Here is a 23,534-nt window from a genome sequence, read left to right on the forward strand (position 1 = left end):
TATCCCCAGGTGTCCGGAGTAATATCAATAAAAGGAGAAATAGAAATGGAAGAAGAAAGACCTTTGTTTACATCCTCCCAAAGGATGGGAAAAGACTCAAAAGAAAACAGAAGGAATCAAGCGAAGGGCAGAAATCAAGCCAAACAGATTGGATTGCTATGGAGAGCTGAGGGAAGCATTGGGAAGAATGAAAATGACGAAGAGAGATGATGGAGAACTCTCAGATGAAGAAATGGCAGATATTGAAGTAACAAACAAACTAATAGAGAAAGAAATGGACAGGATGAGGAGAATGTTGAGAGAAAAGGAAGAAAAAGAGAGGGAGCAAAGTGAGGTAAGACAGCGGACAGGCAGAGTGATGGAGGAGGAAGAAGGAGCAGCAGCTGAAATATGGGGAGGTTGCAATCAAGGTGTAAGGGAAGAAAGATTGTGGAATAGGAGAACATTAAGAAGACCTGAAAAATACAAGGGACAATATCCAATTCTAATAAAAGGTACCCAGGCTCACTAGTTCCGTGGGGATCACAGGACCTGGAAGGATTGGTTGCCCGTCTGCCAGATTTGCATGATGGGGCAGGAAAATGGATTAGGACTTTTGAGGAACAAACCATGGGGAAACTGCTGGCTGTGGGGGATCTGAAGGCACTGTTGGCAAGGGTGGTTGGAAAGGCAAAAATGGAGGATATACTGGGGAACAGTGACCTGAGTAGAGAAGTGAGTGACCCACAAGGAGATGGGATGGACTTTGATTCACACCGCCCTGAAGTCTGGCAAGCACTAAGACTGGAATACCCGGCGAGAATTGACCCCAAGTCACTGAAAGGGGGGACACTGGGAGAAACTGAGAATCCAGCTGCCTATCTACATGAACAGATGAAACGATGGAGACTGGAAACAGAACGAGATCCAGAAGGGGACCCACTGATGACAACTCTATTCTGAAACTCAATAATAGAGGCCATGCCCCAATCAGTAAGGAGCAGGCTGGAGGATGTGGTGGGACTGACCTCAAAGACACACAAAGAATTCTGTGACCATGTGATTCATGCAGTAGAAAAACACAGAAAGGATGAACAGAGACTTATGGAGCAGGGGAGAGACAGTCAGAGGAAACTGACTCAACTCCAATTGGAAGAACTGACAAACAGAGGGAAGAAGAAAATCCAGGCCCCAGTAACAGCACCTGCGAATGAAACAGGAATGATGGCTGCAGTCACTCCAGAAGGGCCATATCTGCCTCCTGCGCCACAGGCCCAAGTACAACCCACAGCACCAGTAGTGAATGTGTATGCACAACAACCCCGGCAATGGAATAATAACAATAAACAGCTAAGATTTCAGCAAAATAATCAGAAAGGAGGAAATCGGGGCCCACAAGGGCCAACTGGAATTTGCTGGGGATGCCAGCAGCCAGGGCATACCAGACGAAACTGCCCCACAAACCCCTGGCAACAACAGGGGAACAAAAACCAAAATAATTGGAAGCAACCTGACGGCTGGCAACCAAAGCAACCTAACGGCTGGCAACAAAATCAGCAACAAATCCAAGGTCCTGTGAATCCATGGGCAGGGCCCAATCAGGGGTACTAGGGGTGCCCAGAGAATCCTACCGGGGAGGGTCAGTTTCCAGTACTAACTACACGAGCTGATCAAGAACCTATGTTGCAGGTTCAAATAGAGAACAGAGGCACACCCATGATGGTTGACACTGGAGCCACTTACACCTGTGTAAGTCCAAATTATGCCTCACACCTCCCCATGTCTGGCAAATATGCCAAAACTATAGGATTCTCGGGACAAACGCAGTTCATTTCAATGACACCTCCAGTTCGCCTGACAGCGGATGACAAATCCGCAACCCTCCCTATACTTGTATCAGAACACACCCCTGTCAATCTATTGGGAAGAGATGCCCTATGCAAAATGGGTATACAAATTCGATGTTCCTCTGAAGGGGTATTAATAGACAGGGCAGGGTTAAACTTACAAATGGTAATGAAACAGGATACAGCAAATGTCTATTGGTTAGGGGATATTGAGACAGAAGTAGATAGGGTAGTCAAGAAATGGGGTAGGTTTATTCAGGCTCAGATACCAGAAGCAGAAAGAGGAAAGTCAGAATTTCACTGCACCATGCAATATGATCCCTATCGTGATGATCTTTTAGAGCAACTGTGGTTGTTAAATGCAAATGGGAAATCAGTACCTATAATGTCTCAGTACATAATTATAGGAAAACAAGGAGCAGCAATGGAGGTGACGAACATGGATGGCTCAGACTTTGTGGAGAAATGGTACAATATTTCTGAAGCTACCCCACACATTACCTTGCTGGTTAACAAGGGAATGGAGGCCAAGGATTTGGGCCCCATGATGAAGCGAGCAAAAACAATTCAATGGAACAAGACAGAAAATTCACTGATTTATCACTCAAAAGATAAAGCCTTAATCAAGATACACCATACTACAATAATGACTGGGGACCCAAGAGAAGAGGAAGTTACATGCCAACAGCTAACACAGCTAGGGGAAGCAACAGAATTTGAGGACCGGCAAAAACAGGAAATTGAGAAAAACATACCTCATGAGGTATGGTCACAACATAATACAGATGTTGGATTGGTAAAATCAGCAAGTCCTGTGTTTGTCAAAACAAAGCCAGATGTTAAGCCCCCTTGGAGGGCTCAATATCATATGAAACCTGAAGCAGAAGAGGGCATCAGTGCCACAATTGAGGGACTGATAAAAGCAGGAGTACTGATAGAAACGCAAAGTTGTTGTAACACACCTTTGTTGCCAGTCCTTAAAGCAGATGGGAAAAAGTGGAGGCTGGTACATGACTTAAGGGCCATAAATGATATAGTACAAGATTGGCCTGCTGATGTTCCAAACCCTCATACGCTACTCACCAATGTTCCCCCAGAAGCCAAGTACTTCACAGTGATTGACCTATGTGGAGCATTTTTTAGTGTGCCCCTGGCAGAAGAGTGCAGACACTTGTTTGCATTTACCTACAAAGGTAAGCAATACACATATACTCTGGATAGAGGAGTATGCGATTAAAACTGCTCCTCTGCGAGAAATCATGAAAGAAGCAGGACAACTAGACCTCAGAGCAAGCCTGGAATGGAACAGTGATGCATTGACTGCGTTTGAAACAATGAAGAAGGAGATGCAGTCAGCTCCGGCTCTAGCAGCCCCAGATTACACAAAACCATTCTTGTTGTATGTGGCAAACAGATGTGATAGGTATGCAACAGCGGTACTTATGCAAGAGACATGTAGTGGAAGACGAAAACAACCTATTGCGTATTATAGTTCTAAACTAGATTCTGTTGCCCAGGGATATCCACCCTGTTATCAAGGTCTAGCTGCATTACAATATGCATATGACAAAGCGTCCACAATTACTATGGGATACCCGGTAACAATACATACACACCATAAAATAGTGGAACTAATAGAACAAGGGAAGTTTGTCCTTACCAATGCTAGAACTTTAGAATAGATGACTCTATTGACCTCCTCTGCTGTTGAGGAAAGGGACTTTCCCACAATTGACTTCTCTGCCCTCACATGGTCTCCGACAATTTAAGAACTGTGGAATTGCTCTAACGGTAATAGCAGTTAACCTGGGAGAGATGGTGATGAGTCTGCCTACAACTATACAATATTCCAGAAATAGTCTTACTGGGCCAGGAAGAATTGTTGTTGTGAATAAAGAACAAGTATCGTATACAGGATGGCCTAGCTTGGGGAAATGTCAGATTGAAGGATATGCAATGTTTAGAATAAAATGCCTAAAAAATCATTGTGTAGAAGTAGAGCTAAAAGGGAATGGACATGGAAAAATAACGGATATAAAACAAGCCAAACATCTCATGATTTCATCAGTACTTAAGAAATTGGTTCCGGAAGCTAAAATAAGAAATATAATAAAAAAGCACGTACCTTTGGAAATAGCTCGAAACAGTATTTCTATTCCAGCCCAAGTACTGACAGCGATGGAAACTCAAAAATCCTTTTCAATACGTAGGATAAAACCTCTGCCGGAGGAATCACTTTGTGGGTGGGCTAATTATCAAACAAGAGGAGAAGCAATCTGGGATGAATATGGCTGCCAAATAGAAGTTAACAAAGGAGACACTAGTTGGGAAATTACTTTTAAGGAATTGATTCAAGAAAATAATGCAAAGTACATATTGGAAATAGTTAGCATTAAAGGGTTAGAAGGGAATAGTGTAACAACAATGGACATTGATCCTATTTCCAAACACCAATCTAGACAGGAAGAAGAACCTGAAATAGTTAATGTAACTACAGTGAGGGAAAAAAGTATTTAGTCAGCCACCAATTGTGCATGTTCTCCCACTTAAAAAGATGAGAGAGGCCTGTAATTTTCATCATAGGTACACGTCAACTATGACAGACAAAATGAGAAGAAAATTTCCAGAAAATCACATTGTAGGATTTTTAATGAATTTATTTGCAAATTATGGTGGAAAATAAGTATTTGGTCAATAACAAAAGTTTCTCAATACTTTGTTCTATACACTTTGTTGGCAATGACACAGGTCAAACGTTTTCTGTAAGTCTTCACAAGGTTTTCACACACTGTTGCTGGTATTTTGGCTCATTCCTCCATGCAGATCTCCTCTAGAGCAGTGATGTTTTGGGGCTGTCGCTGGGCAACACGGACTTTCAACTCCCTCCAAAGATTTTCTATGGGGTTGAGATCTGGAGACTGGCTAGGCCACTCCAGGACCTTGAAATGCTTCTTACGAAGCCACTCCTTCGTTGCCCGGGCGGTGTGTTTGGGATCATTGTCATGCTGAAAGACCCAGCCACGTTTCATCTTCAATGCCCTTGCTGATGGAAGGAGGTTTTCACTCAAAATCTCCACGATACATGGCCCCATTCATTCTTTCCTTTACACAGATCAGTCGTCCTGGTCCCTTTGCAGAAAAACAGCCCCAAAGCATGATGTTTCCACCCCCATGCTTCACAGTAGGTATGGTGTTCTTTGGATGCAACTCAGCATTCTTTGTCCTCCAAACACGACGAGTTGAGTTTTTACCAAAAAGTTATATTTTGGTTTCATCTGACCATATGACATTCTCCCAATCCTCTTCTGGATCATCCAAATGCACTCTAGCAAACATCAGACGGGCCTGGACATGTACTGGCTTAAGCAAGGGGACACGTCTGGCATTGCAGGATTTGAGTCCCTGGCGGCGTAGTGTGTTACTGATGGTAGGCTTTGTTACTTTGGTCCCAGCTCTCTGCAGGTCATTCACTAGGTCCCCCCGTGAGGTTCTGGGATTTTTGCTCACCGTTCTTGTGATCATTTTGACCCCACGGGGTGAGATCTTGCGTGGAGCCCCAGATCGAGGGAGATTATCAGTGGTCTTGTATGTCTTCCATTTCCTAATAATTGCTCCCACAGTTGATTTCTTCAAACAAAGCTGCTTACCTATTGCAGATTCAGTCTTCCCAGCCTGGTGCAGGTCTACAATTTTGTTTCTGGTGTCCTTTGACAGCTCTTTGGTCTTGGCCATAGTGGAGTTTGGAGTGTGACTGTTTGAGGTTGTGGACAGGTGTCTTTTATACTGATAACAAGTTCAAACAGGTGCCATTAATACAGGTAACGAGTGGAGGACAGAGGAGCCTCTTAAAGAAGAAGTTACAGGTCTGTGAGAGCCAGAAATCTTGCTTGTTTGTAGGTGACCAAATACTTATTTTCCACCATAATTTGCAAATAAATTCATTAAAAATCCTACAATGTGATTTTCTGGATTTTTTTTTCTCCATTTGTCTGTCATAGTTGACGTGTACCTATGATGAATTACAGGCCTCTCTCATCTTTTTAAGTGGGAGAACTTGCACAATTGGTGGCTGACTAAATACTTTTTTTCCCCACTGTATGATCGTTACCCAAGGACCACTAATTACTATAGTAGTAGAACCAACAAAGACAGGATTAGAAAAAATAGAAACAACTGGGTTTTTTCCAAATGTATGGGATTCTTTAACTAATTGGGGAAATCAGGAAAATAGACAATCTACTTCAGCCCCAACAGTAATACCGAAAGTAATGAAAGCATCAACAAAAATAGAAAGGCTATGGGAGGGAGCCATGCAAAATGATTGGTACAAATGGGCACAATATTCAGCTAAAATAATTAATAGAAAAACGAATTGTTTAGTATATGCTCCTTCTCCGTTAAAATAATTAATAGTAATACCAAGTCCACACAGTTACAAGGACTGTGCTAACTTTAAACGAAGCTACTGTCATCTTAAAAGAGGAGAAAGGCCCTACTGTCCTGCAGAATGTTTATAATTTTTGGGAAATCCCTATCATTACAGATTCTATAATCAAGTAGGATGGGGAGAGTGGTGTAAAAAAATTGATATCAGGATAGAGCCCAGAAAAATGGAAGCACCGGAAAAATACTGTATAGATTACAATCAAAATTATGAATGCTACAATAAAACGGATGGGGAGCACGATTTGGGAAAATTTAAGGGAAAGTGTGAGACCACATGGCACCTAAATAAAGATATGTCCTGGAATGCAGATACCCCCCACAGAGCGGTTTATCAGGCAGCAGGATCAAGTACTGGGGTAATAGCTACAACTGGAGGGCCGGGTGACCCTGGGGAATGTGAAAAGCAAACACTGGCAATGCCATTGATTTTTCCTTATGAGGATCAATCGGTGGCAGTGGCAGATTTCTTTTGGGTATGTGGAGAACAAAAGATTAGAGCTACTTTGCCTAAAAGATGGAAGGGAGTATGTTCTAGAGTACAAATGCTTCAGGAGGTGGTTATATCAGAGTGGGAGGTAGACAAAACAACAAATAGGGATGCACAGAATAATAATAAAAGGGTAAAAAGATCATATGAACATGACCCCAATGTATATTTAGATGCAATAGGTCAACCCAGAGGAATTCCAAATGAATATAAGGCAAAATATTAAATTAAAGCAGGATTTGAATCAATATTTGTCTGGATTTCAACCAACAAAAACCTTGAGTGGATCAATTATATTTATTATAATCAACAAAGGTTTATTAATTACACAGACTCTGCATTATCAGCTCTAGGAGAGCAAGTACAGGCTACTAGTAGAATGGCATGGCAGAATAGGCAGGCTCTAAACTGGCTATTAGCGGAAAAAGGTGGAGTTTGTGTTATGTTTGGAGATGAATGTTGTACTTTTATCCCCAATAATACTGCCCCGGATGGTTCTTTCACTGAAGCAATGACTAAGCTCAAAGGACTACGAAAAGAGGTTAAGGATAATGCTGGGTATGATGCTCATGTTTGGGACTGGATGGAATTAACTTTGGGAAAATGGGGTGCAATGTTTACAAAAATGGCAATAATGATAGGAATATCACTTGTAGTGATGGGAGTAGTATTTTGTTGTATACTACCTCTGTTAAAATCACTTTTGATTCAAACCACAGTAAAACAAATGACTGTACAGACCATTGTTACTAGTTCAGCCAAAGAAATACACCCAGTTCAGGGAGCTCCAGGACAGTATGTAAATGAATATGGGAAGTTTTGTAATGTTAAAGGAGGACCAATGGACTGTCCATTTGGGAATCCTGAATGTTTGTATGGAGTTGTTCCTGGGGGTGGGTGGGCTTGCCATGGTTACAAAGCCCAATAGAAAAATGTGGAGGTTAATCTAGAGGAAAACCTTCCAGACTTTATTGTAACCAATTCCTGACTGGGCTTTGGGTCCTCATCAGGATGGGTTAAGTAATGAGGAATATATATTGGTTTAAATATATGCATGTAAAATGTAACCACATATGGCAAGGCTAAGAATAAGTAAATGCACATGCTTACATTCATTAAAAAAATTAATCTTTGTATTTTTGGGACATTGTTGGAAGTCCCAAAAGGGGGGATTATATAGGAGTATTTTATGTATCATTAAGGCAAATGTAGGGAGATGCCAAAGGTAAAATATAATAAACATGCTCCTGAGTGGCGCAGTGGTCTAAGGCACTGCATCGCAGTGCAAACTGTGCCACTAGAGATCCTGGTTCGAATCCAGGCTCTGTCGCAGCCGGCCGCGACCGGGAGACCCATGGGGCGGCGCACAATTGGCCCAGCATCGTCCAGGGTAGGGGAGGGAATGGCCGGCAGGGATGTAGCTCAGTTGATAGAGCATGGCGTTTGCAACGCCAGGGTTGTGGGTTCGATTCCCACGGGGGGGCAAGTATAAAAAAAATATATATGTATTCACTAACTGTAAGTCGCTCTGGATAAGAGCGTCTGCTAAATGACTAAAATGTAATATTTTATAATCCAGATACATGCTTAAATAAGGAATATAGCCATGTAGTATATGCTGTGTTTCAAATGAATGTATGTGTTCTTTCACAAAAGCTCTCAACAGTATGCGTTACGTTAGTTCTTTTTTAAGAAGAGGCCTAAGCCACACATCCAATAGAATGATAGAATGAGAGGCTTCATTTAGAAAAAAGCATTCATGACCTTTTGGAGTGGACATTGTGTGGCAGCTGGACGTTGAAAAATAAGGATGGTGTAGAACTAAAATAAGTTAGGAATTTGCCATAAGGGGGTAACTGTATATGCCATGTACGCTTGTTTGTGCATTTGTGTGTGTGTATAAAAGGGATGTCTAAGCCAGAGAGAGACAGTTGTTCCATGGAACATCTCGGCATTTGTTATTAGATAATAAAGGTCTGATTATTGGATTCACAAGCTCCTGTTTCTTGAGAGATATTTTTGAGTTAATTACTTTTGAGTTAAATATTTCTACGACACCTTTTACTGAGGAGTGCTTCCGTCTGGACACTCTACCATAAAGGCCTAATTGGTGGAGTGCTATAGAGATGGCTGTCCTTCTGGAAGGTTCTCCCATCTCCACAGAGGAACTCTAGAGCTCTGTCAGAGTGACCATCGGGTTCTTGGTTACCTCCCTGACCAAGGCCCTTCACCCCCAATTGCTAAGTTTGGCCGGGCGGCCAGCTCTAGGAAGAGTATTGGTGGTTCCAAACTTCTTCCATTTAAGAATGATGGAGGCCACTGTGCCTCGACACAATCCTGTCTCGGAGCTCTACAGACAATTCCTTCGACCTCATGGCTTGATTTTTGCTCTGACATGCACTGTCAACTGTGGGACCTTATATAGACAGGTGTGTGCCTTTCCAAATCATGTCCAATCAATTGAATTTACCACAGGTGGACTCCAATCAAGTTGTAGAAACATCTCAAGGATTATCAATGGAAACAGGATGCACCTGAGTTCAATTTCGAGTCTCATAGCAAAGGGTCTGAATACTTATGTAAATAAGGTATTTCTGTTTTTTTGTATACATTTGCTAAAATTTCTAAAAACCTGTTTTCACTTTGTCATTATGGGGTATTGTGTGTAGATTGATGAGGGAAATGTTATGTTTAATCCATTTTAGAATAAGGCTGTAACGTAACAAAATGTGAAAAAATCAAGGGGTCTGAATACTTTCCGAATGCACTATAGATAAGATAGATAGATAGATAGAATATCTGTATATATACTGAACAAAAATATAAACGGCACGTGTGGGTCCCATGTTTCATGAGCTGAAATAAAAAGTCCCAGAAATGTTCCATATGCACAAAAAGCTTATTTCTCCCAATTTCTTTGCACAAATTTGTTTTCATCCCTGTTAGTGAGCATTTCTCCTTTGCCAAGATAATCCATCCACCTGACAGCTGTGGTATATCAAGAAGCTGATTAAACAGCATGATCATTACATCATTACACCTTGTGCTGGGGACGATGAAAGGCCACTCTAAATTGTGCAGTTTTGTCACACAACAAAATGCCACAGATGTCTCAAGTTTTGAGGGAGCGTGCAATTGGCATGCCTACTGCAGGAATGTCAAAAAGAGCTGTTGCCAGATAATTTAATGTTAATGTATCTACCATAAGCCCCCTCTAACCTTGTTTTAGAGAATTTGGCAGTACGTCCAACCGGCCTCACAACCGCAAACCATGTGAAAGGGTGTTGTGTGGTAACGTTGTGAACAGAGTGCCCCATGGTGGCGGTGGGGTTATGGTATGGGCAGGCATAAGCTACGGACAACAAACACAATTGCATTTTATCGATGGCGATTTTAATGCACATAGATACTGTGGAAATTAAATCTTGAGGCCCATTGTCGTGCCATTCATCAGCCGCCATCACTTCATGTTTCAACATAATGCACAGCCCCATGTCGCAAGGATCTGTACACAATTCCTGGAAGCTGAAAATGTCCCAGTTCTTCCATGGCCTGCATACTTACCAGACATGTCACCCATTGAACATGTTTGGGATGCTCTGGATCGACGTGTACAATAGCGTGTTCCAGTTCCCGCCAATATCCAGCAACTTCACACAGCCATTGAAGAGGACTGGGACAACATTCCACAGCCCACAATCAACAGCCTGATCAACTCTACGTGAAGGAGATGTGTTGCGCTGCATGAGGCAAATGGTGTTCACACCAGATACTGACTGGTTTTCTGATCCACGCCCCTACTTTTTAAAAGGTATCTGTGACCAACAGATGCATATCTGTATTCCCAGTCATGTGAAATCCATAGATTAGGGCCTAATCAATTTATTTCAATCTATACATATCATTAATAAATAGTATGAGGTAATCTGGGACCATTGTAATAAGGTTAACATTTTTGATAATATGATTGTGATTGGATGAGCTCTGTTAATTTTAAGTGATTGGGGAATAGAGGGCATGGTCTCCCTGTGGTGCAGCTGCTCCCTCTCCAGACAAAGGACAGTTCCCTTTCAGTCAGTCACTCGGTATAACATACTATGGGGAGTCAACGACCAATCATGAAGGCTACGAGATTCAGCTCCGACTTAGGTGTCTGTTAGTGGGGAGAGAGTAGTTGTTCCCCTAGATGTTGTGAGTTTTGGGTCTTGGTATAGGTTTTTTTGTTTGCTAAAAGCGAACTACTTTCTGCTCTGCTTGTGTAAAAAGTGCTTTCAGGCTTGAGTAAGACTAACCAGCCAAGTTTGAACGTCCGACCGTGCCCTAGGGCATGTGGTTTCACAATAAAAATAGATACTCACGAGTGCTATCCTGTTGTCTGGGGTGGACACACGCTCAGGAGGCCTTGGCTGGGACCAGTTTGTGTGACCATTGTCTCCGGCTGGCTTCAACTTCCATTGGAAGTCGGGTTGACTTTGTGAGGAAGATTGGTGGTCGGAGTTGATAGAGGTGTCATCCCAGTCAAGTGAAGCTCATTCCGGTTTCTCTGGCAGTGTTCAGAGTCTGGATTCCGAGGATGATGCACTATCCCTGATTGGCTCTGGAGGGTTTTCAAAGTGTGAATCGGATGACATCAGTCATCTTTGGATTTGGCGGAGGAGAGTGAACAATTGGTGGTGAATGCACCTTCGAAGCGGAGTTCCTCCAGGTTTGGATGAAGTTATTTTACCTCCTGTCCCTGCAGCGGTGAAGCGTCGCTTACCCCGGTTTAAAGATTTCGCAGATGAGTGGCGAGTTACTTCGCTCCAGAGACTAACAAGGGGCTAATCCTAGCACGGTGCTTCCGAATAAACAGCGCCGGTTCTCTGGATTCCTGAGAGGGACAGGCGGATGTATTTGAATGAACCAGTTTCGCCAACAAGGTTGTTTGACTCGGGGCCCTCCTCCCCAAGCATTTACTGTGGTAACAGTGCTCCCAAGTGGCTTGGTCAATGGGGGCAAGTTACTGGTTGCTGAGGTCTCAAACCCGGTGTGGGCCAGGTATCAGAACACACAGTTCTTTCCACATGTTCAGAAACACAGTTGTCAAGAGTGATGGATGTGACGGGAATTCACAAATCAGATATGGTTCTGCGTATGACCGCTAGGGGGCAATGCAGTTCAATCCACCACGGTCCTGGCTACCTACCAGACGGCGCTCACCTTACTGCTGTAAAGTTTCTCCACCAGGACTGTCACGGTTTTTCGACATGACATCTTGTAGTCTGGGCAGTGACGCCGACATCCTCTACCATTGATGGCTGCATATCAACTGCAATCATTTCTGTAATCAGCACTGTGATTTTCTCACTCTGTCCCTTATCGCACTGCTGCCAGCAACGGGCTGGGTCTCACGGTGCCTCCCTTTCAGCATTGCACCTGTACTGCCACTGTAGCCCAATTTCACCTCGCAAAGTTTGCATTTCATCACCTTCTCATTTAACTTCTCAAAGTATTGTCATTCAAGACTTTGCTGCTGTCGCTTCTCTCTCTCACTCTCTGCCATTTTTCCTGTGGCAGCCGATGATGATGTTCGGAGCTCTTTATATCCATGGCAAATAATTTGAAAGATGCATTTCTCCTACTTACAGCATTGTTGCGTTAGGTATTTGTTTAATTTAAATGTTTACCTTTATGATGATTATCATCGGGACCTGTTAGTGGTAGTTTTGTGATAACTGCACTGTGGTTAGTAATTTTTCTAAACGTTAACAATGCCAAATTCGTTTAAATGTCACACCCCTAGTGTCCAGGGCGCGCTTTATGCACATACATTTATATAGATAGGACCAAGGATATCCGCATTTGTGACCAGCTTTTTGTATGTCTCGCTAATCCAGCTCTAAGCAGCGTCTTTCTCATTGGATTGTGGAGGCATATCTCCCTGGCATATGACGGCAAAGGACAAGGGTTGCCTAGCAGTGTGTGTGCTTACTCTAATAGGGGTGTGGCGGCTTCTTGGGCAGTGTTCAGGGGCATGAGGATTGGTGATATCTGTGCTGCAGCGAGTTAGGGTTCTCCACATACCTTTGAGGTTTTATGCTTGGATGTAACTGCTCCCTGTGTGGCTCATAGTGTTCTTATGGCTGGGTCCGGGAGTGGGTGTTTGGCAGCGTGCAGGTTGCGCATTTATCCAGGTTACCACAGTGCCCTGTGGGTTTGAGCCTTGCACTGATGTGGCAGCGCGCAAGCACACAGTTTCCATGTTACTGCAGGTTTCCTGTGGGTTTGAGACTCGGGCTGCTGTGGTTCATCGACTCTGGTCGATGCTATGCAGCGCGCATGCGCGCTTTACCAAGTTACGACAGGTGTTCTGTTGTTTTGGACCTGCGGTTCCTTGTACGAGTTCTGACATTTCAGGCTCGCAAGGTGAGTATTGTTCTTGGAACCGTGGGGTCTAGGGACTACAGTGGCAGCATGTCAGTGTGCATAGGCAAGTTGTGGTTCCCTATAGGTTCTGGTTCCCTATATGGGGCTCTGAATGTTCAGGCCTCATGAGGTTATGACAGTTCAGGCTTCTCGGGTAAGTACTGGGGAAAAAGGTGGCTTCTGTAACCCTTTTTTGGAGCTGGTGGAACCTGTGTGTGAGCTTGGGCTGCCGTGGGTCTCCTAATTTGGTACCCTCTGAGCCGGCTTGGGGCGTGAATGTATGTCCCCGTAGTACTGAGTGACCAACTGAAAGGGAAAGTAAATTTATGAATATAACTGTACGTTCTCTGAAGGAGGGAACGAGGTATACATTTTTTTGGCCCCGCGCCGTCAGGGGGTTTGGGTTCGCTGAAGAGCGGTACTGAATTGAGGAAACGGATGTGAGGCCCTGTATTATAGCCAGGAAGGCGGGGCTTTGGCCCGTTAGGCATGATTTCAGTTTGCTTCAGGTGAATAGGATTGGTCATTGACTCACCATAGTATGTTATACCTCAGTCCGTCCTTCAGGGAACAGTAGTTATATTCATAACAAGGGGTGTGCCGAGTACTCGGACAAAACGAATATCGTAACGTATATGAAGGAGGTATTTTTTTTAATGATCTGTGATCGTAAAAAATAAATGTTCAGCTGTCAGCACGCATCTCTCTTTCACTCAAACAGTGTGAAGCGCTGTGTGCTCTAAACAACTATTGGCTAGTTCTTCTGTCTGTAAAGAAACAGGGTGGGGTATCGGTTGAGCCTGCTGCAACGATTGGATTAGAACAAGTCAGTCTCCCTCTGCTCTCATTTCCCCAGACAGACACACGTGTGGCTCTGTTTCACTCAGTCACTCATCTCAGGGCACAAGTCTCCCATTCTCCAAACATTGTGTATGAATCAGAATCCGTAGCTAGTCATTGTTGTTCAATCTAGTTATTTCCTGTTGACTTTGCTGAGCCCATATGGTTGTTTTTGTCTGTCTACTTGGCAGTAGGCCTACTTTGTCTGTCCGTATAATTATTCCATTGCTGATGTCTGTCGTTATGTTGTGATCCAACCCCATGCTTGCTTGCTATTGTTATTTATTTTCGCCCAGGCATGTTTACCGAGCAACAGATCATTCTGATCATTCTGCAACAGACCCTTCTGATAACCAGGTGGCGAATCGCATCTCTGCATGTCTGGCAAACATATCAGTGTGGATGTCGGATCACCACCTCAAGCTGAACCTTGGCAAGACGGAGCTGCTCTTCCTCCCGGGGAAGGACTGCCCGCTCCATGATCTCGCCATCACGGTTGACAACTCCATTGTGTCCTCCTCCCAGAGTGCAAAGAACCTTGGCGTGACCCTGGACAACACCCTGTCGTTCTCCGCTAACATCAAAGCGGTGACCCGATCCTGCAGGTTCATGCTCTACAACATTCGCAGAGTACGACCCTACCTTATACAGAAAGCGGCACAGGTCCTAATCCAGGCACTTGTCATCTCCCGTCTGGATTACTGCAACTCGCTGTTGGCTGGGCTTCCTGCCTGTGCCATTAAACCACTACAACTCATCCAGAACGCTGCAGCCCGTCTGGTGTTCAACCTTCCCAAGTTCTCTCATATCACCCCGCTCCTCCGCACACTCCACTGGCTTCCAGTTGAGGCTCGCATCTACTACAAGACCATGGTGCTTGCCTACGGAGCTGTGAGGGGAACGGCACCTCCTTACCTTCAGGCTCTGATCCTACACCCAAACGAGTGCACTACGTTCATCCACCTCTGGCCTGCTAGCTCCCCTACCTCTACGGAAGCACAGTTCCCGCTCAGTCCAGTCAAAGCTATTCGCTGCTCTGGCACCCCAATGGTGGAACAAGCTCCCCCACGACGCCAGGACAGCGGAGTCACTGACCACCTTCCGGAGACACTTGAAACCCTACCTCTTTAAGGAATACCTGGAATAGTATAAAGTAATTCTTCTTCCCCCACCCCCCATTAAAAAAAAAAGTGGTTGTCCCACTGGCTATCATAAGTTGAATGCACCAATTTGTAAGTCGCTCTGGATAAGAGCGTTTGCTAAATGATGTAAATGTAAAAATATAGTTCATTTTGATTGTACAAATGTTGTGGCATAGGCTAAGTGTAGGGAGAGAAGTTTTGCTCCTCTAGAAAGTGAAACAATATATGGGGCAAGCGAATTAGCCTACCTTCATCTAAATCTGTGTCTGGAATAAATGCAGGCAGGAGTAGCCAGACATGCATTAGGCTATTTATTAGCCTATTTCATTGATAATTGAATAGAACTAAGTAAGTCAGGGTTGCCCAACCATGTTCCTGGAGAGCTACCCTCCTGTAGGTTTTCGCTCCAACCCCAGGTGTTACTAACCTGATTAATCTTATCAACCTGCTAATTATTAGAATAATGTGTGCTAGATTAGGGTTGGAGCAAAAACCTACAGGATGGTAGCGCTCCAGGAACAGGGTTGGGCAGTCCTGAAGTAAGTGAATCATGTGCATTTTCACTAGTTACCACATCCACAAACTCATAAACCCTGCCTATTTCTACCATTTCTCTTCTTAAGATCTAATTTTAAACCTTAACCTTAACCACACTGCTAACCTTATGCCTAACCCTAACCTTAACCACACTGCTAACCTTATGCCTAACCCTAACCTTAAATTAAGACCCAAATGCAAATTTAGTTTTCATTAATATTTACGATATAGCCCATTTCTACTCTGTGGCTGTGGTAACTAATGGAAACCCTCTGAGCTGAGTGATAGTGCATTAATGTGCACTTGAAGTATAGGCTTTACAGGCATTTAAAGCACACTTCTGGGTTTTCCGATCACGAGTAAATCCGATTATGAGTATCAAGTGTGACGGATACGAATACTAGTTTGACGAGATCGGCACACCCATGTTTATAACTGTACGTTGTGTGGATGGAAACAGCCTGACCATACACACACATACCCCTCTCCTCAACATCCCACTAGTCATTCTAATCACGAGCGCTGAAAGAGAACTACACTTGGCTAAATGTGAATCTCTACTCTCCACTATCTCTGACAGCACCGATACAGCTTTCCTGCCGCTACCATCATCTTTTAAATTTTTTCCACAGGCCCAGTCTGTACTAGCGAGGCAGTTTTAAAGTGCTTTCTGAAGCATAAGTCGTGGAGTCTGACTGACAACCTGCAGCCAGCGCCGTGCCGCTAAAGTGCTGTTGTGGATTCCCTCTCAGTGTGAAAATCAGCACAGCCTCACAACCAATCACTGGAGCCACATGGCAGGACATGTGCTGAGTGCTACTGTTCAACAGAGGCTATGTGCTATCTGATGTCTGCTCTCTCTGCAGGCCAGGGGTTTGAGGGGTTTGGAGAGCAGAGCCCTTCTGCTTATCACCAGGCAGGAGGAGTGAAAATGTGGCTGTGAAGAGCTGTTATTTGTGTAACCCTCCGGACAGAGTTTCTGCGAAAGTTATTAAACGCTCTGACTCCCTCCCTAGCACTTTCTATCCCTCTCTCTATCCCTCCCTCTCTTTTTCTATATTTCTCTCCCTCTTTCTCTCTCTCGCTCTTTATCTTTCTTTCTCTCTCCCTCCTTGGCACTTTCTCTCCAATTCTCCCTCTCTCTCTCCATCTCTCATCTGTAGGAAAGAATCTGCACCCTCTCCCCCCCACCCCACAGAGTTTGAGTGTGAGGAATGAATAAAGCCTTTTCTATTGTAAACCTGCTCTTTATGTCACTACCCTGCAGAGAGTGATGGCTTTCCTCAAGAAGGCAATCATGGGGGGCTTTTTGGAGCATTGTGTTGAGTGCCGCACGCCGCCATTTGTAATATCATTTACCGCCAGTGAAAGCCTCAGGTATTTTTCAAAAGGGCTTTGGAGGGGAAAGTGCTCTCGCTCCTCCAGTGACTGGAAGTCTGCTAATGACTGTCTTGTAATGCAGCAGAGCTGGTACAGTAAAACTGTTATCCTCCTGTTCTCTAAATAGGGCCTGTCTACCAGGAAGCTGGAGCCTGGGGGATTGGGAGATGCCAGTGGTGGTGGTTGTGGTAGGGCCAGGTGTGGTGGTAGGAAGGGGTCCCCAGGGGGCACTACCACTGGGAAGAGGAAGGGGCTGCTGTGGGCCCCAGGCGCCCTGTCTCTGGATGCTGTTGAGGGGAACACACACACACACTCATGCACTAGAGGCAGATGGTGTCGGAAAGCTGTTTGGTGGTTGTTTGTGTTGATTGTTTAAGGGCGCTGATAGTGTTTGAGATAACAGCTTTGCATTGAATCATGAGATAATCATGTTATTGATAGATGGCCTTTTGAATTCAGAGGAACACTCACTAGTAATGATGACTCATGGTAAACAATGAGCCATGTTATGGTGCATTATGTCCATTTGACATGTGTGCTTGCGTGCGTGCGTGCGTTCGTTGTGAGGTGAGGCCATCCTCCTGACCAGGCAGTGTGTCCTGTCTTGCCCCAGGGTTCTGGAGAGGATCGGAGCGCGGGCTCTGGTGGCCCATGTCAGGACGTTTGCAGACTTCCTGGTCTATGAGTTCTCCACGTCAGCCGGTGGCCAGCAGCTCAACAAGTGTATCGAGATCCTCAATGACATGGTGTGGAAGTACAACATTGTCACGCTGGACAGACTCATCTTGTGTCTGGTAAGGGAGTGAACATTATTTATAATAAGGGTTACATGGAGAAAATCAGACTTCTCTGAAATGAAAATGGATGGCCCTCCCTTTAGCAAAATATATTTTAACTAAACCCTGTCTTAACGCTTGGAAAAGTGATCCTCCCCTATACCTAAAATAATTATTTTAAACAAAGTGGATAGCAGAGAACATATCTACTGTTAACCCTCACGTCTTTGAAAGACCAGAGCCTTAGATATGCAGTTTTAGAAACTGTTCTTCATCCTGTGAGAATTACATGGCAACGCAGGAATTTTGATAGCACACCGTGAACAAGAGTAGGGTTGGAAAGATCTCCTTTATAGTAAAAGTCTTGCATGAATCTATCTTCGTATTTGCAGGTCCGAGAAAAAAATGAATTTTATAAACATTTAATGCAATTCTACATCATTTTACATATTAGCAGAATATTTTTTAATACCACACAAATTACTGAAATTACAAGCTAAGAATGGACAGAGAGATAGACCAATGTGTTCATCCTTTCATATTTCTCCAATGCCAAATCAGTGTGTCTTGTTTGCAACAAAACTGTCCCTGTTTGCAAATAATTACATCCGAGATGACATTAGGAATCTGAGCAAGGTACTTTCAAAAGTTAGGCCTACATTTCCACCCGAGATAGAGTAGGCCTACCGGCGCAGAAAAATGTAAGCTTTAACTGCTGGCTACTCTTCTTCCGTGGCTTAACCCAACGAGAGAAGGCCACAAGTGTTTCCCTAAAAGCTGTCTGGGTTTAAACATCTTCTATAGTACAGAAAGTGAATAGCTTAATCAATTGATAGTGACAGAATTAGATTACTTCCCAAGCAAAGTAAATGTTATGTCTCCTCGGCTATAGAAGGTTGTAGCTCAGCCTCTGAATGTCAAAGAAACTAAACGATGATATTCCCATATGCCTCGGAGACACGTCTTTCCCAGGTATTTTACAGCTTGTTTTTAGCATAAAGCATCGCGGACCAAAGCGCTGTTATAGATCACTTTATATCATCAGATTTGTTTTATTTTCTTAAATATCTTAAGCTAATAAGGGGTAGGCCTGTGCTTTTTGCCATTTTCTTTAAGAAGAAACCCTCTCAAACCCTCTCAAACCCCCTCAATTCGAGTCCTGGTTTTAACTTAACAGCCTTTCACTAACTCGGAGGTAGGCTATTTAAAGAGTGCATGGTGGGTGGAGGGATTGACCGACAGCCTATAGCCTAATTTCGTTTGTCAAACAGGTAGGCCTACCCCTTATTTATGAAATGGGAAGAAATAGGCTACAATACAAAGCCCTCTTGTTGTTAGTAAAGTCTCATTAAAATGAAGGGTGTTTAAATTAATGATGTCTACTAGAATTTGCCTACTTACAGCACCATGAGGTGTCCATTTCTGATTGATTGTGCCACGGCTGCTGCTTCAAGTTTCAGCACCACAATGTAAATTACTCTAATCTGGCTTATTGTGAGGTCAATAACTCTGATAAATACATAATGGGCAAGAAACATAGTTTAAATTTTTAAAAAAAATCAATTATAGTAGTAGCAAGCTATCAAAGTTGACCTCCGGTCCTCCTTCTCATCTCTTGTGCTCTCCTTCTCAAACTGAACAGAACATAGGCTATAGGCTAGTCCGCACGCAAGAGAGTGGAAGAAGCCTTTGACTCTCCTCCTGAACTGCCACCGTAGGCCTACACAGCACAGCATTGGTTAGGCAGCAGACAAAAACGTTTTTGATCAGCAAGAGCAGAGCAGGCGGGGGCTCAGGGTTGGAATATCCCAGGAGCTATTGTAGTGTTGAGTTAAAGTGTCGCTAGTTATTGCTGTAACAAAGGAGTCCGCTCATACTGAACTTTGATCATAAGGTTTATTCATATCACAAGATTTCAGCATACGTTTACGGATGTCATGACCACCCGGAGAGCAGTGGTTCCCAAATTGCAATGTCTGCTCTAACGTTCTCTCTCTCTAGCCTATACTTATAAGATATACAAAAATATGGGTGGCTCCCTCTACTGTCCAATCCCCTGTCTTGTATGGGGCGTCACCCTAAAAACGGCTCTCTTTGAACCTAAATAAACATCCCCTCAGGTTCCACTTGAAAACATTAACAAAGTCATAATCTTAATACACTACACTATCTTAGAAATATAACTTTGCTTTGTCCATCTCCGAGCATGCATTTCGTAGCCTATAGCCTATAGGCTATGGATCACTTGATTGAGACCACACTATAGGCGCACTTGATATTGCGAGCCCAGCAGAGAATGAGAGATGAAAGGCAGCATCGGGCAAACATCGATAAATAGTGCCTTCGGAAAGTATTCAGACCCCTTGACATTTTCCAGATTTTGTTAGGTTACAGCCTTATTCAAAAATTGATTTAATTGTTTTTTTCACCCTTATTCATCTACACACAATACCCCATAATGACAAAGCAAAAACCTTTTTTTTTTTTTTTGGGCTAATTTATTACAAATAAAAAACTGGAATATTACATTTACATAAGTATTCAGACCCTTTACTCAGTACTTTGTTGAAGCACCTTTGGCAGCAATTACAGCCTCGAGTCTTATTGGGTATGACGCTACAAGCTTGGCACACCTGTATTTGGGGAGTTTCTCCCATTCTTCTCTGTAGATCCTCTAAAGCTCTGTCAGGTTGGATGGGGAACGTTGCTGCAAAGCTATTTTCAGGTCTCTCCAGAGATGTTTGATCAGGTTCATGTCCCGGCTCTGGCTGGGCCACTGAAGGACATACAGCCACTCCTGCGTTGTCTTGACTTTGTGCTTAGGTAGCGGCAGGTAGCTTAGTGGGTAAGAGCGTTGTGCCAGTAACCGAAAGGTCGCTGGTTCTAATCCCTGAGCCGACTAGGTGAAAAATCTGTCGATGTGCCCTTAAGCAAGGCACTTAACCCTAAATGCTCCTGTAAGTCGCTCTGGATAAGAGCGTCTGCTAAATAATGTAAAATGTAAAATGTATTTGGGGAGTTTGTCCCATTCTTCTCTGGTTGGATTGGGAGCGTTGCTGCACAGTTATTTTCAGGTCTCTCCAGAGATGTTCGATCAGGTTTAAGTCCAGGCTCTGGCTGGGCCACTCAAGGACATTCAGAGACTTGTCCGGAAGCCACTCCTGTGTTGTCTTGGCTGTGTGCTTAGGGTCGTTGTCCTATTGGAAGGTGAACCTTCGCTCCAGTCTGAGCTCCTGAGCGTTCTGGAGCAGGTTTTCATCAAGGATCGCTCTGTACTTTGCTCTGTTCATCTTTGCCTCGATCCTGACTAGTCTCCCAGTCCCTGCCACTGAAAAACATCCCCACAGCATGATTCTGCCACCACCATGCTTCACCGTAGGGATGGGTCCAGGTTTCCTCCAGATGTGACACTTGGCAGACAGGCCAAAGAGTTCAATCTTAGTTTCATCAGACCAGAGAATCTTGTTTCTCATGGTCTGAGAGTCTTTAGGTGCCTTTTGGCAAACTCCAAGCGGGCTGTTATGTGCCTTTTACTGAGGAGTGGCTTCCGTCTGGCCACTCTACCATAAAGACCTGATTGTTGGAGTGCTGCAGAGATGGTTGTTCTTCTGGAAAGTTATCCCATCTCCACAGCGGAACTCTGGAGCTCTGTCAGAGTTACCATCGGTTTCTTGGCCACCTCCCTGACCAAGGCTGTTCTCCCCCGATTGCTCAGTTTGGCCGGGCGGCCAGCTCTAGGAAGAGTCTTGGTGGTTCCAAACTTCTTCCATTTAAGAATGATGGAGGCCACTGTTTTCTTGGGGACCTTCAGTGCTGCAGACATTTTTTGGTACCCTTCCCGGATCTGCGCTCTACGGACAATTCCTTCGACCTCATGGCTTGGTTTTTGCTCTGACATACACTGTCAACTGTGGGACCTTATATAGACAAGTGTGTGTCTTTCCAAATCATGTCCAATTAATTGAATTTACCACAGGTGGACTCCAATCAGGTTGTAGACACATCAAGGATGATCAATGGAAACAGGATTCACCTGAGCTCAATTTCGAGTCTCATAGCAATGGGTCTGAATACTTATGTAAATAAGGTATTTCTGTTTTTAATTTTTAATAAATTTGCAAACATTTCTAAAAACCTGATTTCGCTTTGTCATTATGGGGTATTGTGTGTAGATTTCTGTAATCCATTTTAGAATAAGGCTGTAACGTAACAAAATGTGGAAAAAGTAAAGGGGTCTGAATACTTTCCAAAGGCACTGTATACCAAACATTAGGAATGTTGGAAAAGCATTCCAGGTGAAGCTGGTTTAGAGAATGCCAAGAGTGTGCAAAGCTGTCAACAAGGCAAAGGGTGGCTATTTGAAGAATCTCAAATATAAAATATATTTTGATTTTTTTAACACTTTTTTGGTTACTACATGATTCCATATGTGTTATTTCAATGTTTTGATATCTTCACTATTATTCTGCAATGTAGAAAATAGTAAAAAATAAAGAAAAACCCTGGAATGAGAAGGTGTGTTCAAACTTTTGATTGGTACTGTAGGTCCGTTATTATGCAGAAATCACTCCTCCATTTCCTGGTTGAAAAAATTCAAATAGTTTGCCTGATCTCAGTTTATGTGACAAAACAAGCGATGTATAATGTAGAGAATCATTGTAACTGTCACGACTTCCGCCGAGGCTGCCTCCCCTCCTTGTTCGAGCAGGTTTTGGCGTTCGTCAGCTTACTAGCTACTGCCGATCCATTTATCATCACTCCACTTGTCTTGTCTAATTAATCACACACACCTGGTCCTTATCCCCAATTAGTCATTGTATAAGTGTTCCCTCTGCTTCCTTGTCTGTGTGGGTGATTGTTTGTAGTGAGCTGTGTGTAGCTCGGTTGAGCTAACCTTACCTTGTTGTTGCCAGGGTAGATATTTCCCCTGTGCCTGACTTTTGTTGTCGCATGCTTGCGCAACTGTTTATCGACAGAATAAACTATTTGGAGATGTATTACTCTCCTGCGCCTGACTCCTATCACACACATCACAGAATCACCCACCCGCTATGGAGTCAGCGGGAGAAGAGCGCATGCCTGGAGTCGTGGCACGGGTCCAGGAGCACTCCACGATGCTGGCCAGCTTGGGGGAAGCGATGGATCGGGTTCTTCAGGTCGTCCAACGCCTGGAGAGGAGCAGACCCGATCTGTCGAGACCAGCTGGCCAACCGGATCCAGCCACCTACACCCCAGCACCAGGAGGGATCCAGATATCCCGACCACGGGCGTTTGAGGGGACAGCTGCGCTGTGCCAGGGATTCCTCCTCCAATTGGAGCTTAACTTCGCCAGCATCAGGCCAGCACCATCGGAGCGGGAGAAGGTGTCCGTCCTCGTTTCCTGCCTCTGTGGGAAAGCCCTGGAGTGGGCCAACGCGGTGTGGAACGAAGGAGGAGCCGTGTTGGAGGACTACAGGGAGTTCGCTCGCCTCTTTCGGGGCGGTATTCGACCACCCGAGGGTCGAGAGGCGGGTGAGCGACTGGTCCACCTGAGGCAGGAGACGAGGACCACGCAGGACCTGGCAGCGGGGTCCGGGTGGAACGAGCGGGCCCTGATCGACCATTTCCGGTGCCATCTGCGGGAGGACGTCCGACGGGAGCTAGCCTGCCGGGACACCATGTTGTCCTTCGATAAACTGGTGGACATGGCCATTCG

General features: G+C 44.3%; 1 pseudogene; it reads left to right on the forward strand.

Annotated features, from left to right (window-relative positions):
- LOC121552154 overlaps positions 1-23,534 on the forward strand; it is a 49,230-nt pseudogene that overhangs the window by 13,335 nt on the left and 12,361 nt on the right.

The sequence above is a fragment of the Coregonus clupeaformis genome, chromosome 36 (assembly GCF_020615455.1).
Source record: "Coregonus clupeaformis isolate EN_2021a chromosome 36, ASM2061545v1, whole genome shotgun sequence".
NCBI classification, from domain to species: Eukaryota; Metazoa; Chordata; class Actinopteri; order Salmoniformes; family Salmonidae; genus Coregonus; species Coregonus clupeaformis.